This window comes from Crinia signifera, chromosome 9, assembly GCF_055691185.1.
Source record: "Crinia signifera chromosome 9, ASM5569118v1, whole genome shotgun sequence".
Taxonomy (NCBI): Eukaryota; Metazoa; Chordata; class Amphibia; order Anura; family Myobatrachidae; genus Crinia; species Crinia signifera.
Window position 1 is genome coordinate 137,160,159 of NC_139225.1, and position 16,083 is coordinate 137,176,241.

Genomic DNA, 16,083 nt, shown 5'->3' on the forward strand with positions numbered 1-16,083 from the left:
ATTTATACTATGCCCCTGGTGATGTCAGACTTGTGCAACTTGGCTGTAAAATAAAAGGAGAAGTAGGAGTAAGCAAACAAATTAAAGGAAAGTTGTATAACCATCAACAAAAATCCCCTGTTCCATGATGCACATGCTGGCGGTTCTGTTTTTTAAATGTTTTTGAATATAATTTTTTTCGCGTTGAATAGGACATGTGTCCTCAAACTGACCACGTCTTCACAGCCGCCTGCTACCAGCGATGTGAAGCCGTTCCAAAAATATCACTGCGTTGGCATATAGTAGAATGCATCTCTGGCATGCCAGCTCCTGAGCTGGGAAATTAAGCAGGACTCGAACCTTCGTATCTCGTGTGACCTGACTTTCCCTTGATTATAGTAGATACTATGACGCGGCAAATGACAAACCTAGAATGGGTTCTGGAAGTGGTTGAATTGCATTTAATAAAAATATTACCCTTTTCTCTTTTTTTTTTTTTTTGCAAATTTGGGTAACAGCCAGCAACATTCATTGACTGAAGTGGAAATGGGAAAAGTGACTGCAGTAGGAAGGGATTAGAGGCGCTATGTGCTCAGTTATGTTTAGCACGATCACTGCATAGCTGTTGGTTTTTGTTTTTCTTTTATTTGAAAAGAAGGAAATGCGGACTTTGGCAGGGCTTGGCATCCACCACCGTTGGGTGTTCAAACTGAAATCTAAATAAAGGTGCGTACACACGGGGGGAGATATATTGCTAGCAATATATTGCTGAGCAATATATTGCTCAGTGTCTCTTTTTCAACAAGCGACCAGAGATGGTCGCTGTTGAAAACGAACCTCTGCTGGGGGTGCCGCAGAGGTAATTAGCTGGTCGCAGGAGCAAGCTCCTGCGACCAGCGATTACAATGGGGCAGAAAACGGGAGCGCGCACCCGGCGATTTATCGCCGGGGCACACTCCCAATCACTGGCAATATGGTCGCCTGCGACCATATTCCCAGCGATTATAGCACCTATCTCCCCTGTGTGTACACAGCATAACAGTCTAAAAAGAAAGTAGCCAATATTTACCCTGCACAGAAACAATGTAATGCACCCAAATCTAGCTCTCTGTACATGTTACATCTGCCCCATCTGCAGTGCAGCATGGTTTTGTCCATTTGCTTAAAAAAAAGTAGCCCTGCGATCAGTTCCGAATCAGGCACGATTGGGTATATTCTATTAGTGCAGTGTTTTTCAACCAGTGTGCCGTGGCACACTAGTGTGCCTTGAGCTGTTCTCAAGTGTGCCCCCACATCTAGAGATGCCCAAACCCATTTACAGCCACCACCAGTTCAAATGTTATTTACTGGTCTCTTCTTTTCATGTAAAGGGTCAATGTATTTATTTTTGTTATTTGTGGGGATCAGTGTGATTGTTTTTAATGTGGGGGCCAATAGGTTTGTTTTTTTCCTGTGGTGGCCAATGTGTTTTGCCCTGTGGGGATCTTAGGGTGTGCCTTGGCAATTTTAAAGTCCTATTTAGTGTGCCGCGAGGTAAAAAGGTTGAATATCACTGTATTAGTGTCCGACATTAATTTGTCTGAATTGATCCAACATAATCTATTCATGTCCGATGTGGCTGCAGCTCTCTCCTGGCCGGCAGTAGGACCTGGTGAGTGACTGGGGAGGGTGGAGCCACTGAGCTGCTGCTGCTCACCCGGCGCCGTCCTCCCTGCCTCAATCCGACATTTTTTCAAGTCGGCTTGAGTTTGATGGAAGGTGTATCCGCGGCTATTCTGCCAATTCACCTGGTTTCCAACAGGTCAGAGCATTCGGGAAAAAACAGCCCATATTGAATAGGTTGGAACCTTTTCCAACCTAAATCAGTCGGAAACGGACTATATACCTATGTTTCTTCTACGATCCCCATGGCAGCCAAGACCTTGGGATCTTCATTCCTCTCCCCTTTAGTTAGACAGGTTGTTCAACTACTTAGGCAGTACTGTTATTTCTATGGATAAAAGATGGATAAATATTAGAAGCTGCACCAATATTATATATTTTAACAGTATACTGGTGGGGTCGCTTAGTGATTAGCATTCCCACCTTACAGCACCAAGGTCTTCCTGACTAAGGCCACATCCGTGTGGAGTTTGTATAGTCTCTCCTAATGTTTGTCTAGGTTGCAACTGGTGCTCTCTGTTCCTCCAGCACAACATAAGGCAACTGGCATCCCTAGCGTGCCCATGTGGTAGGGAATATAGGGGTAAATGTCTCGGCCTTTTGTCTAAGATCAAGTGTAGTATCTGTTATCAGTTGGGTCTGGACAGCCCCCCTGGCAGAGAATAGAGAAAAGCTGGACCAAACCACCTTGCTACTGAGCTGAGGACCTGAAATACCTCATGTTCTGGGCAGGTTCAAGGTCTGGCTGAGTATCTTCATCCTGCCGTAGGGGGGGGAACACACCCTTCTACTGGTAGGGAGGGGAGAAGCATCGGGCCTAGTAGATGGGGCTCTTGTTCGGGGGTCTATAGCCTCTGAGGGAGAGTCACTCGAAAAGCCCGGTCTAGTATCCACTCCCAGGAAGACAGGAAAAGCTGGGACCGAGTAGATTGCTCTCTGGTCCGGTGGTTTTAGGTTCCCTCGGCCAGAGAGACAGGGAAAAGCCCAGCCCAGTACTTAATCCCTGGGAGAGGTGAAACGTCGGGACTGAGTAGGTGGTTTCTTCTCCTTCAGTTGGTCTATTCGGCCGCTGCGGGGGAGACTCATCAAAAAGCCCGGTGGAGTATCCATTCCCATGCCGGGGGGCCGGAAAGGGCCTGCTGGTGAGGCGGAGAAACACTTGGTCGGACGCTGGCTGCCTGGAGTCCGAGGCTGCACTGTGCCCCCGGGGGAAACTCGGGGGTGCCGAACATGCATGGGTGATCCCAAGTCACCTTGCACTAGTATGGCACTAGCACTGCGCACTTCCCCTCTAGGTTAGCGCTTCACGTCCTTACCTCGTCCTTTTGGATGGGGTAGGACAATTTTTCACACCCCCATCCCAGCCTTCTGGCTGAGGTCTTTATTATTTATTTCTCTTCCCCTCTCACGTTCGTCACTTTTCACGTTCCTTGTTTTTTGTAGTTTTGTCACGTTTTTTTGGGTAGTGTGGTCGACCCTTTCGGGCCTTCCATTTCCCCAATGTGCCAAAGCTCTCGCCTTTTGGGGAGAGCTTCGTTCCCCCGAGGACGACCCCGAGCCGCAAGGCAGAGGGAAGTCTACTGAGGGTCTCTCCAAACTTTCGGGTGCGGAGGACCCACCGTCCTAACCCTTCCGGGGGTTGAGGAATGAGGGTCTCTCTAAGCTTCGGCGAAGAGGACCCACCGTTCCCTATTTTCCCCTCTTCGGCCTTATGGTTGAGAGGGGTTAGGGGAAAAACGGGTCCCATCTCCTTCGGGAGATGGCCCAATTTGATCGCACGGCCCCCTTTGCACGTGTTTAGGCACAGCACTGGTGGTAGGGAGCACACCTCGGGCTCCTGAGTTTTTTTTCAAACTCATAGGGATAAATGGATGAAGCTCTGAGAAGTGGTACTGTATCTATTCCCATATAGAACGTTTTGTGCAAGGTGATAATGATCCAGCCAATCAGCTCCAATATGTAAATTGACAATTAGAAGCTGATTGGCTGGTGCATTATAACCTTGCACACACAAAGGTTCTTTATCGGGATAGATCCCACTTCTCCCAGCTTTTTACATGTACCCCCTAGATTGTAACCACACAGAGGCAAGGATTGACGTGATTGGCTGAGCTAGTCACTGTAAAGCCCTGCAGAACATTTGTGTGCAAATAATTAACAGTTAATAAACAGGCAGAAGTCATAGTTTACGACAGATTTTAGTATTATCTGCACATTTCTATTTATTTTTTAGTAGGCTATTCCATCTCGCATGCTGTGCTTAAGTAAATGATTAATCGATAGACCTGAGCAGGCCTCGGTCACCGGAGGACAATATTCCTCAGGCTACACCCCCCTCTGTGAGTGAGGGTCAGCAGTCACTGTGGTCCGCAGCAATCTACTGTCTGCTCTTCCAGGGCCTCGGTTCTGGGGATTTTCCACCGTCGGGTCTGTCTCTCCTACTTCTCTGTTCCAGCTGCAGTGATTCAGTTCTAGAACAGCCAGTTCCTAATACAGCAAACCACAATGTCAGAAGAGGAAGGAAGCATGCACAGCGGACCAGGGTTGCTAAATATTTTGTTCCTTTTGGCTAAATAAAAGCTATTCAGTTGAACAGTTTTGTGTGCTGTGTTTGTGTACCACTTACACCAATACCTCGTTCACCTTCTTGTGACAACATGTTACACTGTCCTGTATCTATATTAACCTATCAGAACGCGTGTTACAAGCTATGGCAAACCCATCTGACCATACAGCAGGAAGGAGGTGGGGGCGTGGCGCGGCACGGGCTGGCTTGTTGACCATCATTGGTTTACAGATGCCGTGATAAACTTCAGGCCAGTGTCCTACAAATACCTGGAACTAAGCTGCATTTGCAGAAATAGGTCGCTTTGTTTTGGGCAGAGCTGTCAGCACTGGATGAGGAAATTTTAATTTTGTTTATCATGCTTTCATTTAAATTTTGTTTCTCATATTTTAGACGTTTTGTAGGGCATTTTAATGTTTTTCACATACCTGTTCCTTGTTTTTCAGTCATGGTTATGTCTAGTTCTGTGTACCCTGTATTGTAATATGAAAACTATGAGCCTGATTGTCGGGCTCTGAAAATGAGCAGCTGTACAATTAGATATGTATTCCCTGTCCTGGTCTGATCTGGGGCCTCTAGTAATCAGTGGTGGCACTTCACCTCATAGGGGTGAGGCATATATAGACTAGTCACTAGCCTGTACAAATAATGGCCATACCGGGAGCTGGATATGGTGAGGTGAGTATGTCTAGGGCGGGATTGCCTAACTGACCCTCTCCTTCAGGGAGACAATGCTCTGTTCCTGGACTTCCCTGGTAATGTAGGATTGCCATCACCTGTGGGGAGCTAGGTAATTGATAAGAAAGGTGTCACCACACACAGGTGATGGCAATCCTACATGACCAGGGAAGTCCAGGAACAGAGCATTTTCTCCCTCATGGAGAGGGTCAGGTAGGTAACCCTGATCTAGTGCCGGCTGGTGCGCCTAGAGGTGAGGAGCAGCATTAGGCACATGTCTCCATCCTACATAATTAAAAACCTAAATCAGAACAACTACTGGCCATATCGCACATGTGCAGCCCACAATGCAGTGCGGGTTTGTCAGTCACGTCACACCCTGGGATAGATGTAAGAAGCAGTGAGAAGAGAGTCAGTGGAGAAGTGGCCCATGGCAACCAATCAGCACTGATGTAACATCTATAATTTGCATAATATAAAATAATACAGAGCAGCTGATTGGTTGCAATGGGCCCCTGCTCCTCTGGCTCACTTCTCCTCTTTTATCACTGCTTCTAAAGCTGGGTACACATATGTACAATTTCATTTTTCTTGCGACCGTTCGATCGACCGAATACACGTTCGGCCGTCCAAAACATACGACCGATCTGCGCGTACACATATGTACAATTTTACTTGCGACGTCCGATGTACTCCCGTCCAAACAATCGCAAGAAAAAGATTGTACCACCGTACACACTCTCCCGTTCTGGCTATTCGCACGATAAAAATGTACACAACATTATCATAATGGGCTGGATTAAAAGAGCATACCAAAACGAGGCGTGATCACAGAACAAAGAATCGTTCGTGTAGTACAGTGAATAGAGCCGTGACTATTCAGATCATTGCTAGCTGTACAGGATATACGTACGTACGTTTGTCTATCGGTGCATTTGGGCCTTTTTACAAACAATTTAATTATGAGCTTGAGGAGAAGGAAGGCTCGTGCGTGCATTTTGGCTGCTATGGCCATTAGATTGCAGGCTATTAAAAAAAGAAAAAGGACCAAGAATCGGAGCTGCTGGACCAGAGACTGGCTTCTGAGGAGAGGCACACACAACGATTATTTATTTCAAAAGGAATGCACACACAACGAATATTCTTTAACAGCATGGCGCGGAAAGTACGGGGGAGAAGACTTCCTGTTGTTTACATGCTGCGCTGATGGAGGAATGACGCAGCTAGTCAACACCCACATGGGCGTGCTGCTTTTGGGAGGAATGATCGCAGGAACGGGCTGCATATCGATCGAACGTGCGTACACATGTCACTTTTCTTTCGATATGGAGCCGTCCTGTCGGAAGAATATTAAGCAGCAAAGAACCTGCGACCGACCGTGGACGGCCAAGAGCGTTTTTGGCCGTTTATCGATCGCAACGAAGGGATCGGGACTGCGTACACATATATACAATCGGACGGCCGTTCGTCCGCAGAACGGAAGAACGGCCCGACGATTGTACATATGTGTACCCAGCTATACATCTGTGAGCAACGGTAGCATACTTACCATCCATATCACTTTGTCAGCCTTGTGTAGAAAGGGGCATGAGCAGAAAACAATCAGCAGTCCGTCACAGGCCAGGCCCGTCTTCCTGACCTGAATGAACGCCTGCGCAGCCCTTGCACACAGGTTCTATATAGTGTAAAGCATGGAAGTGCAATTTTTTATTTCCTTTGCTCTGAGAGTGTGATGTTTCTGTGCACCTGTGTTGCTGTTATATTGGCGTACACCTGTGGTGGCAGAAGTGGGACACTTACTACAGAAGGCGGACGAGGGGAAACAAAATGTCACTGGTCTGCCGCTAAATTTGGTTCCAAAGCCACCAAACACTTTCGCTGCAAACGAGATAGACAACGCTCACATCAATATACTCTGCTCAATATACTCTGCAAACAGACCAGCTAGCACAAAGGGCCTCTCTCTGTCTGTAACCGGATAATATGATGTATTTTTCAGTCCTGCTTTTGGCTTTCTCTCCCAAATACCTTTAACCCTTCCATTACCAGTGATCTACAGATCTGCTGTGTGCAATAACTCCCAGATTTCTGTTGCAGCGCTCTGAAAGCTGCTTTTACTAGGGCATACAGTATGTATCTGTAACTTCCCAACTCTGTCTCCATACACTGAAATTGAAGCGGAAACCCTGTTGTATGTATGTATGTATGTATGTGTGTGTGTGTGGGGCAGTGTTGTAATGTTCCCACATTGCAGCTACTTGTCTGATTCTGCTCATGCCTGTAACTTATGGAAGGGGGAGGTGGCAGAGGGAAGTCCCAGGCATTTCCTGCTGTAAGGAGATTTCCCGGATGGATGCGGTTAGTGCTGCTGGCACAATGCTTGTTTATTAAGTATGTGAGCAGGAAGGGACGAGCGCACGGCCTGTGGAGATGTAAAGGGATTTTCCCACTTAATTATGGGGCTACCCCAGTATCACCCATGTCGTTCGAGTGTATATAATTAAGTTATCTACAAAAAAAGACCTGTCTTTTATCAAACCGGTATGATCAGGGCCTCAGCTTGTGTTTTCCTGTCATTTTCATCGGATAATGAACCGTCGTCGTGAGGGGTGTGGTATATAATCCCGACAGTCATTAGCCCGACGTTGGGATCCCGAGTGGCCGGACTCAGACAGCGGGGCGAGCGCAACAAAGCCCCTTGTGCGCTTGTCACGTTGCGGGCATGGTGTCTCGCTACGCCCGCCACCTATTCTATTCTCTCTCTATGGGGGCGTGGACCCCCATGAGGGAGAAAAGCCGGTGGCTGTCGGGACCCCGAATGTCGGTGTAATGACTGTCAGGATTCCGACTGTCGGGAAACTGTTCGGCGGGTATGTGTTCCCTGTGTGATAACTGTACTGTGCCTGCTTATATTTTTACCCACCTGGCTGCTGCAATGACCATTGGTGCTGCTGATGGCTGCCTAGGCGCTGTGCAGCTCGGCGGGCATGTGCCCCCCGCATGTAATGTCTTAATGTAACGTATGTAATGTGTTCCCCCCCCCCCCCTTCATCCCTGCTTGATGCTGCACTGTGATCCGTAAAAAATTCCTAGTGTGCGCAAGCACACATGGCCAATAAAGTTGACTCTTCTATTAAGCACAGATTGTCGGCAAGTGTGTCCAGTTAATATTGTTGAAGTACCACCAATGACCACTAGAGGCCATGTGACAGACCAAATTACTCCTTTGTGTGCTAAAAGATGTCATAAAAGCAAGTGAAAGCAATTTTTGCAGGGACACTGATCTGTTTCAAACTTGCTGGATATGGAGAAGGGGGGGCTGTAAAGACAGAGATTGGAGGTAGGAGCACGAATGTTTGGTTAGCAAGCACTGCATATATATATATATATATATATAAATATCCTCCAACTGTCCCACTTACTGTGGAAAACCTCAATTTTTGGGGACTTTCCCATGTCCCTGCCAAGGCCGGCAGTGTCCCACAGCGGGGGGGAAGGGGCAGTTGGGAGTCCCCACTGTCCTCCGTAAATAGATGCTGTGCGCATGCGCACAGCGTCTTTTCATACCCCACAGCAACCAAAACGGGCTCAGGAGAGCCACGAGTATAGGCCTCGGTCCTTTTGCTAGGCCAAGCCCCAAAATTTCCAACATGGTGAAGGTACGGGTGTGAAGGTTGGGAGGTATGTATATGGATGCCAAATTTCCCTTCAGATTTGTTTTGCATCCATGCTGTGAAAACACACACGTCTGTATATATTATCGGCCTATTCTTAAGGATCGACCTTGGGCTATGCGATTTGGCCTTGTTTTCACCCGTTTCTGGCGGATCAGGCTGAGAAATCGGGTGAAATTTGCCCCAATCACACGTGTATGCCATCTGACCTGAAACAGATCACTAGTATGTGCGGCTGTCAGCTTATTTTTAGATGTATTGCATCTGAAACGGTCCGATACTAGGTGCGTGCCAGCGGTGCTGCACTGCTGGCACACAGCTATCTGCCGACCAGGGAAGTTACGGGCAGGAGAGGTGCTCCCCACTCTGCATTCCTGGCGGACGACAGGCTGGACATTAAACAAAAAAAACATGCAAAGAATGGGCAGCCGCTGATTGGCTGAGAGCTCTCTCAGCCAATCAGCCTCCGCTCATTTTTTTTTTTTATATAGATTTTATTTTAAATTCCCCTGTACCCCACCTGCTGCTCCTCGAGAGTTTTACATGCCATAAATTGCATGAGATTTATAGCATGTAAAAGTGCCAAATCGTCAGTGAGCCTCCCAGGGAGCTGCCAGGGGGAGCTCGAGGGGAATTAGGTCCGACTTGTCCTTAGGATAAGTTGGACTAATGTATAGGGGACATTTAGGCACACACAAAGTAGTGGCTACAGTCACGCTGACTGCAACAACTGTCATTATTAGTATGTCCACCAGCCCCAGCTTAGGTACTAGTGATCAGTCAGAAGCAGTCACCTCCTCCACTTCTACATAACTCAGACTCTCTCATCAGTCAGGATATTGAGGTGCATTTACATTTTCTCCGCCCAGTTCCCGCACCAAATACCCTATTTCATAGAGACCGATCAAGTTCCATCAGACTCAGGACAGAACGGACTTACATAAAAGATGTGTAAACTCGCGTGTGCACTGTAAGCCTGGAATTTCCCTTTGTGACCAAGAACATAGATCCGAGCAACTCAGAATCTCTGTTTTACATTCATGATATAAATGAATTTGGGGGTCCAGTGGTCTCTTCTTAAACCACTAGCATGAATGTATGGAGAGGACTTACAGCTGATATCTCCCTATAGATTGTACCTGCTGAGATCCCTTTATTCCCACCAGCAGTTGAGCACAAAGCAGGGCGAGCACACGCGCTACACTAATTGGCGGCGCATGTCAACATTGAAACAAAAAAAATTGAAAAACTCTACCTTTTTATGTGCCAACATTTCCCATGTCGACCTTTCCTGTGTCCGGTGTAATGGATGGGCTTCCTGTACTGCAGACCTTACCCCAGCGCCCAGATCATCGTCCTGCACCCAAATGCCTCCAACAGTTCTAATAAATAGTCCCCCCCCCCCCCCCCATATCCTTATATCCTTTTCCGCTGAGCTGCAGCCCGGAGGTCCCGGAGCGCAGGCTTCTTCAACTCTGCACTGGTGGTGATCCAATCAGAGCTCGTGTACCAGCAGCTGCTCTGATTGGCTCGAAAGCTGGTGCAGCATTTTAATTGAATAAGCCTGCACTTCGGGACCTGCTTTGTTTGTTCAGCACACTGAGCGCAGTGGAGGCAGTCGGGAGGGGGTTGCGGTGGGCAAAATGAGCTTGCCCGGGCCCTTTCAGAGGCCTGAGCCCGGGACAGCTGTACCCAGAGCACCCCCTATTGGCAGCCCTGTTGGGAGGTAGCTAGTAGGATTCTGCTGGGTGGGTGATTAAAAAGGATCTGTTTGTAAAAGAATAACCAAACAGTTATACCAGTGTTACACTGAAGTGAAACAGAAGGACAAAAGCAACAACTGAGAAAACCAAAGACTGCTTTTATTCTCACAACATACTACTCCTGGCGGCTTAATCTGGCTATTCAACCATAATATCATCGTTTTTACATCTGCAAACACTTTTACTATCACTGTTAATGCTTGTATTTGCACTGTCAGTTTTGAAAATGCCCTGCTGTACCTCTAATGTCTTCACCTCCCCTGCTCTTCCATTGATTTTAGGTGTCCCCCAAAATTTTATTCTTGGCCCTCTTCTTCTCTATCTCTATACGTCCTCTCTGGGTGAGCTTATTTGCTCACTCGACTTCCACTATCACATCTATGCTGATAACACTGAAATCTACCTCTCCTCTCCTGATCTCTCTCCCTCTATCCTCACTCATATCTCCAACTGTCTCTCTGCTGTCTACTCCTGGATGACCCAGCGCTTTTTTAGACTTAAAATATCAAGGATTAAGCTGACCTCTTCCCACCCTCCTGCATAAAACCCGACCATCTCTCATCCTAACCTACTGTTTATGCCCACTTATTTCGCTTCTGTGTCACCCCGTCTGTCTAACCCTCCCTTTTTAGAATGTAAGCTCTCACGAGCAGGGCCCTCTCTCCTTATGTGCCTTTCTTAGAATATATAAACCTCTGCCACCCTGATGATTGCTTCAGTGTCCTGTCCCCTGGTGCAACTATCCATATTTACCATGTACTTGTCCTAAACTGTCTTGTGCTGTATTTCGTTATGTGTTTTTGCTAAGAACTATGCTCTGTAAAGCACTGCGGAATATGTATGCGCTATATAAGAAACTGTTAATAAATAAATAAACTCCTGTAATTACAGCAGTTGATTGTTTAGAAGACAGTCAGCGATTGATTAGCTCTTGTGTGATGCATAAAGCAGTTTCTAGTAATATAGGACAATCCTCCACAAACTACCTTCATAGTTAATGCAGTTGTTTTTTGGGAAACCGCCTGATAACAGATTATAGATGTGTTCGCCAGCATTCCGCCCTACCTGCAACTAAGCCTTAGTCACGGCAGTGTCATTAGAGAAGGCTCATGTAATAAATGATGAATAAGTGTGTGTGGCATTGCTGCTTGGCACATGCCCAGAAGAGTTTTTCTGTTCCTGTCATTATCATCCCAGGACTACATACATATAATCGCTGTATTTCCCCAGATCAGGCCACCGCTACATGAGCTGGCATATTACAGGCAGTGCTTTGGGGAAGCTCACCCAGCCAGCAGTAAATCAGCTTGTGGTTCTCTTGGGAAAGACGCAGCCATACAGGCTTGGTAACATAATAACCAGTTGCAAAACAATCGGCTTTTACTGCTGCAACCTGTCTGACGAATTAGAACCAGGTCAAAGAGTTTTTGTTATAGCTGACAAAACAAAGGGGAAGCTGTTAGTTATTACGCGGCCTAAGGACTTTTTTTTTTTTTTTTTATTAAATACGTTTATTTATTTATTTTTACAGTATCCAGGAACTAGAATGGGGTGTTTGCAAACCATCAATAGATCAGAAATGTCCACGGAGGTACTGGAAGTATAGAATGGGGGTAATTCAGATGTGTTTTTATTGTGAAACCAAACACTCTGAATTTCAAATGCATACAGTCTTTTATGCGCATGTGCCGGTCCCCTTTGGGAAAGGCTTTAGTTTGCAGGGATCGCCGGGGGGCGGACGACGGCAGGAATGGGGGTCCCCATAGGAACCCACCAGCGTTTCGCCCGGCACCTCTGGTGCTCAGTAAACTGCGAAGCTAATCAAAATCACCCCCAATGTTTTGTTAGTCCTTTAAAAGAATCAGAATAATCTCTTTCTAGTAAGGCTGAGTACACGCTGCTCGATACGCCATCGACTATGGCTAATTGTATTACCGGGGCCTTTTAATTTAGCTCTGATAAGACAACGCGGGCCATGGCTTATCGGCTATACTGAGCTGAATTGTCCGAGCCAATCGAATAACCTGATAAAAAAATATCGGACAGCTATGGCGCCAAACAACCACTTTTTATTCCCGATGTATCTTCACACCTAATTGGATACCCACTTAGTATGTATCCAGTTTAAGCGTATGTGATTAACAAATATGTCTGCTGGCTGATGGGTCAGTGTGTAAAGTCAGGTGCAAACAATGTGATGTCGTTACTGAACTCCCAGACAAACAATATAAGGCTCAAGTCAGTTGTAGACTTGCGAATCCTCACGAAACTAAATCCCGTGGCAACAGTCCGGACACCGCTATCAGAAAATGCTTGGCGCTACCCCATCGCTTTGTAACAATATCCCCCCCCCCCCCCGTCACAACTTACTAAATCTGCAGTTGCAGTGACCTCAGTTTAAGCGCATGGCTACTCAACGATGACTCAATGCATAGATCTCTAGAAAGCACTGATAGTCGATTTTCGAAGATCTGCTCTGGTCTCTGAATTGGGCCTATACTGTGTACACATTGAACGTTTTTACAAAAGATGGCCACATCCAGGACTATTGCTGTTGTTGATGATATCCTAAGATTGAGCTGCATTTACAGATGACAGAGGACGCCGCTAATGTCCTGCGGGATCCTGCATCGTCAACGATATAGTGCGTGCACACCGGACGATAGACACAAAAATGTTGTCATGACTGGTTGTTTCCATAATTCCGGAGAAGAATTTATCTTCTGTCTTCCTGTAAAAAAACATTCTACAGTACCTTTCTTTTGAAAAAAACAAAACAAAAGTCCCTTCCTCGCGGCTTCCTTTTTCTTGCTTCCTGCAGATGACGGCCAGCGTATCCCTCTTCTAGTAAGGATTTTATTTTATCTTACCATAAAGAACTTTCCACCGCTTCTTTCTAATAAAAACAAAAAGTTGCTTCCTTTCTTCTCTTCCAGGGAAGACTTTTATCTTCCTTCTTCTGTTGCAGAAGACTCTGGTTGAAGTGGAGGTGAAGGCCTGTGCATATTCACTTATGCGCATGTGCAGGCCTTCTGTGCGTGAACCTTCGGAGACTTGCATAGTCTCCATGGTGCTCGCATTGGGGGGAGGGGGCGTGTGAAGGAGGCGAGCAGGGGGCACTAGCATGTATACCTCCCATACATACCCACTTAGCACACTTTTTGGGGACATTTCCGTTTCCTGCCCGAGGCCGCCATTGTCCCGCGGTGGGGGGCAGCCTGAAGAGAATAGACGCTGTGCGTCAGCGACACTGAGCGGCGAAAAATGGGGGCACGGCCTTAGGATGCGTCACCCTGCAAGCCCACGCCCCCTTTTCATAGGTCACACCCCCTTTTCGGGCACCCGCGCAGCTTTGCAGGGCGTATGTCCCTAGCCAATGGGAGCAAAAGTTTTTGAGGTATGAGCATACAAACACCCTGCATTTACTGGACGTACCCACAAAAATGCTGGGTGCAGCCAGGAAAATGCTGGGTGTCCCCTATGCAAACGCGGGTGGGCACCTGGCTTCCAGGGGTGGGGAGCTGATGTAACAGGACGTCAGCTGCCCGCCCTGTTCTCTGTGCACTGCAGAAATAATTTCATAATCGCCGACCATCGAATGATTTTGAGACCGCGCTCAAGCCTGCAAATGGATGTTTATGCCAAACATTTGCCGTGTATCGGGGGCGGGCATTCACACGCCCGGCAGGCGGCGGTACTTGGCTTGCAAAGCAACAAAATACAGCTGATTTGCATGCCAACCTGAATGACCTCCTCTATCTCTTCCTTCTAGTGAACAAGGATATGGGGTTCTTTGACAACCAATGAAGTTTGTGCTTCCTTTTTCTTTACTAGTAAAACACTTCCCTTTTTCTTTTCTGTTAATGAGCTTTATTCTCTGGATCACCAACAAGCTCCATCTCTCTTCCCATCCTTGGCATTCAAGCCGTTTCCTCTTTCCTTCTAGGTTTTCCTTTTCTGCCTTTCCCGTAAACAGCTTCTGTCCATCTTTCTGTTTCAGTATTCAGATGCCATGACCCTGTATTGTTCTAGCATGTGAGTCACTTCTCTTGCAGTGGAGGCCGGGATGACACAGCTGTTGATCACCTACCTTTGTGCAGTGGAAATGACAGTTCTCAGCAGTCACTGATAAACATGTACTGTTCCGCATTGAGGAGTGTGCGGAATAAGCAGCCGTTGTTACTGTAACTGTATAGTGACTTTGCATATCTCTGAAGCCCAGCAGGGTATGTGTGACTTATGGGAACAGAAAGGTTTCTGCCTGTAGATCAGTAGCAGATTGGAGAATGTAGCGCTCAGTATGAAGGAATCTGGAGTGACACAGATCTATTACAGTAACAATGTTTTCAGTTTTGTTTTCTAGATACATACTATTTCATGGAAACACACTGATTCATACGCTGTTATTGTACTGTACATCTCGTGATGACCGATACTGTTACTATTTATTAACTGAACTTACTGTGAAACTTTAGCCTATTTGAAGGCATAATTCTATTTATACAGAAGAGCTCCATTCGTTTATTCCTATAAAACATTCAACCTTGAATCCTTAACGCATTACCTTTAATCCAAAATAACTTAAAACTAACCTAAGTTCAACAACCTTAGGTTCCTACCATGTAAAACTTACGTAGGTGTAAAATGATGACACGGACACGGTACAACTTGGTTTCAAAAAGCTCACAGCTTTTTATTCAAATCGGTAATTGCCCTAAACGAGGGAAAGGTGGCCGGGGGACGCTGCATTCCTGCTCTAGCATTGTTTACCTTGGGCCATGCCCCGGAGGATGGCTAAAATGTCCCCCCCAATTGATGCACCTATCATTGCGGGGGCTCACCTAAACCCTCATGGACCAGACCGGATGTTAACTGCACAAGTAATGCCCAGGTCCCCTCGCACTTAGCAGGACAAACTCGCCAAAGATTCAAGGGTAGCTGCCCCGCAATGATCATATTTGTTCTAAAAGCCACAAAAATGCAGTGTTCCCCTGCCCTGCTGCGCCTCCGCACAAAACACAAAGCAGTGACAAGTAAGAAAAATAGAAAATGGGTTTTGGGCTGGCAGGATTCTGAAGGGAAAAATTCCCAAGAGGTCTTGAACCTCTGGGGACACCCTTATACAGATGGAGTGCCTCTTGCTCAGCTCCGCTGTCGTGCCGGCGCTCCATCTGACTGGGATGCTCATCCCAGTTTCGTTTCGTCGGGGGACGCGAACCCTGCCCATCTCTACTTCAGGGAGACGGGCAGGGTTGGAGGTGGGATCGGGCGGCGGGGACCGTCGACGATGCGGTAGGGACCGGCGGGGAGCTCCGTTGTAAGGGGATGCATGCGCATCCCCTTCCGGCAGATGGCAAAGGGCTGGCGGCTGGTGAATCCACCACCAACCCCTGCCTGAAGGACAAGTGCTACATCTGTATACCCTTTATTCCTAGTAACCTCCACTGATTGGGATTGGCTAACCCCTAGGACAGACAGCCAGACCCTTACCAGTTCTGCCCCAATAACAAGCTTGTCACCTGACCTTCATAGGAAAACCTAGGACATCACAAGCTCTAGACAGATATTAATGAATGGAGCCTCTCCATACTGGGGGCTGTCCGGTACCGGTTTTTACCCATACCCTTGTTCTTCTATTACAGAGACCTTACCTTGTAGAGAACATGTATGAAGATGGTTGCTTGGTTTGTTTCTATAGAAATTGCATCAAGATTTTGACAGACAAAATTATCAGCTGGGTTAACAGATTTAGGGGACATTC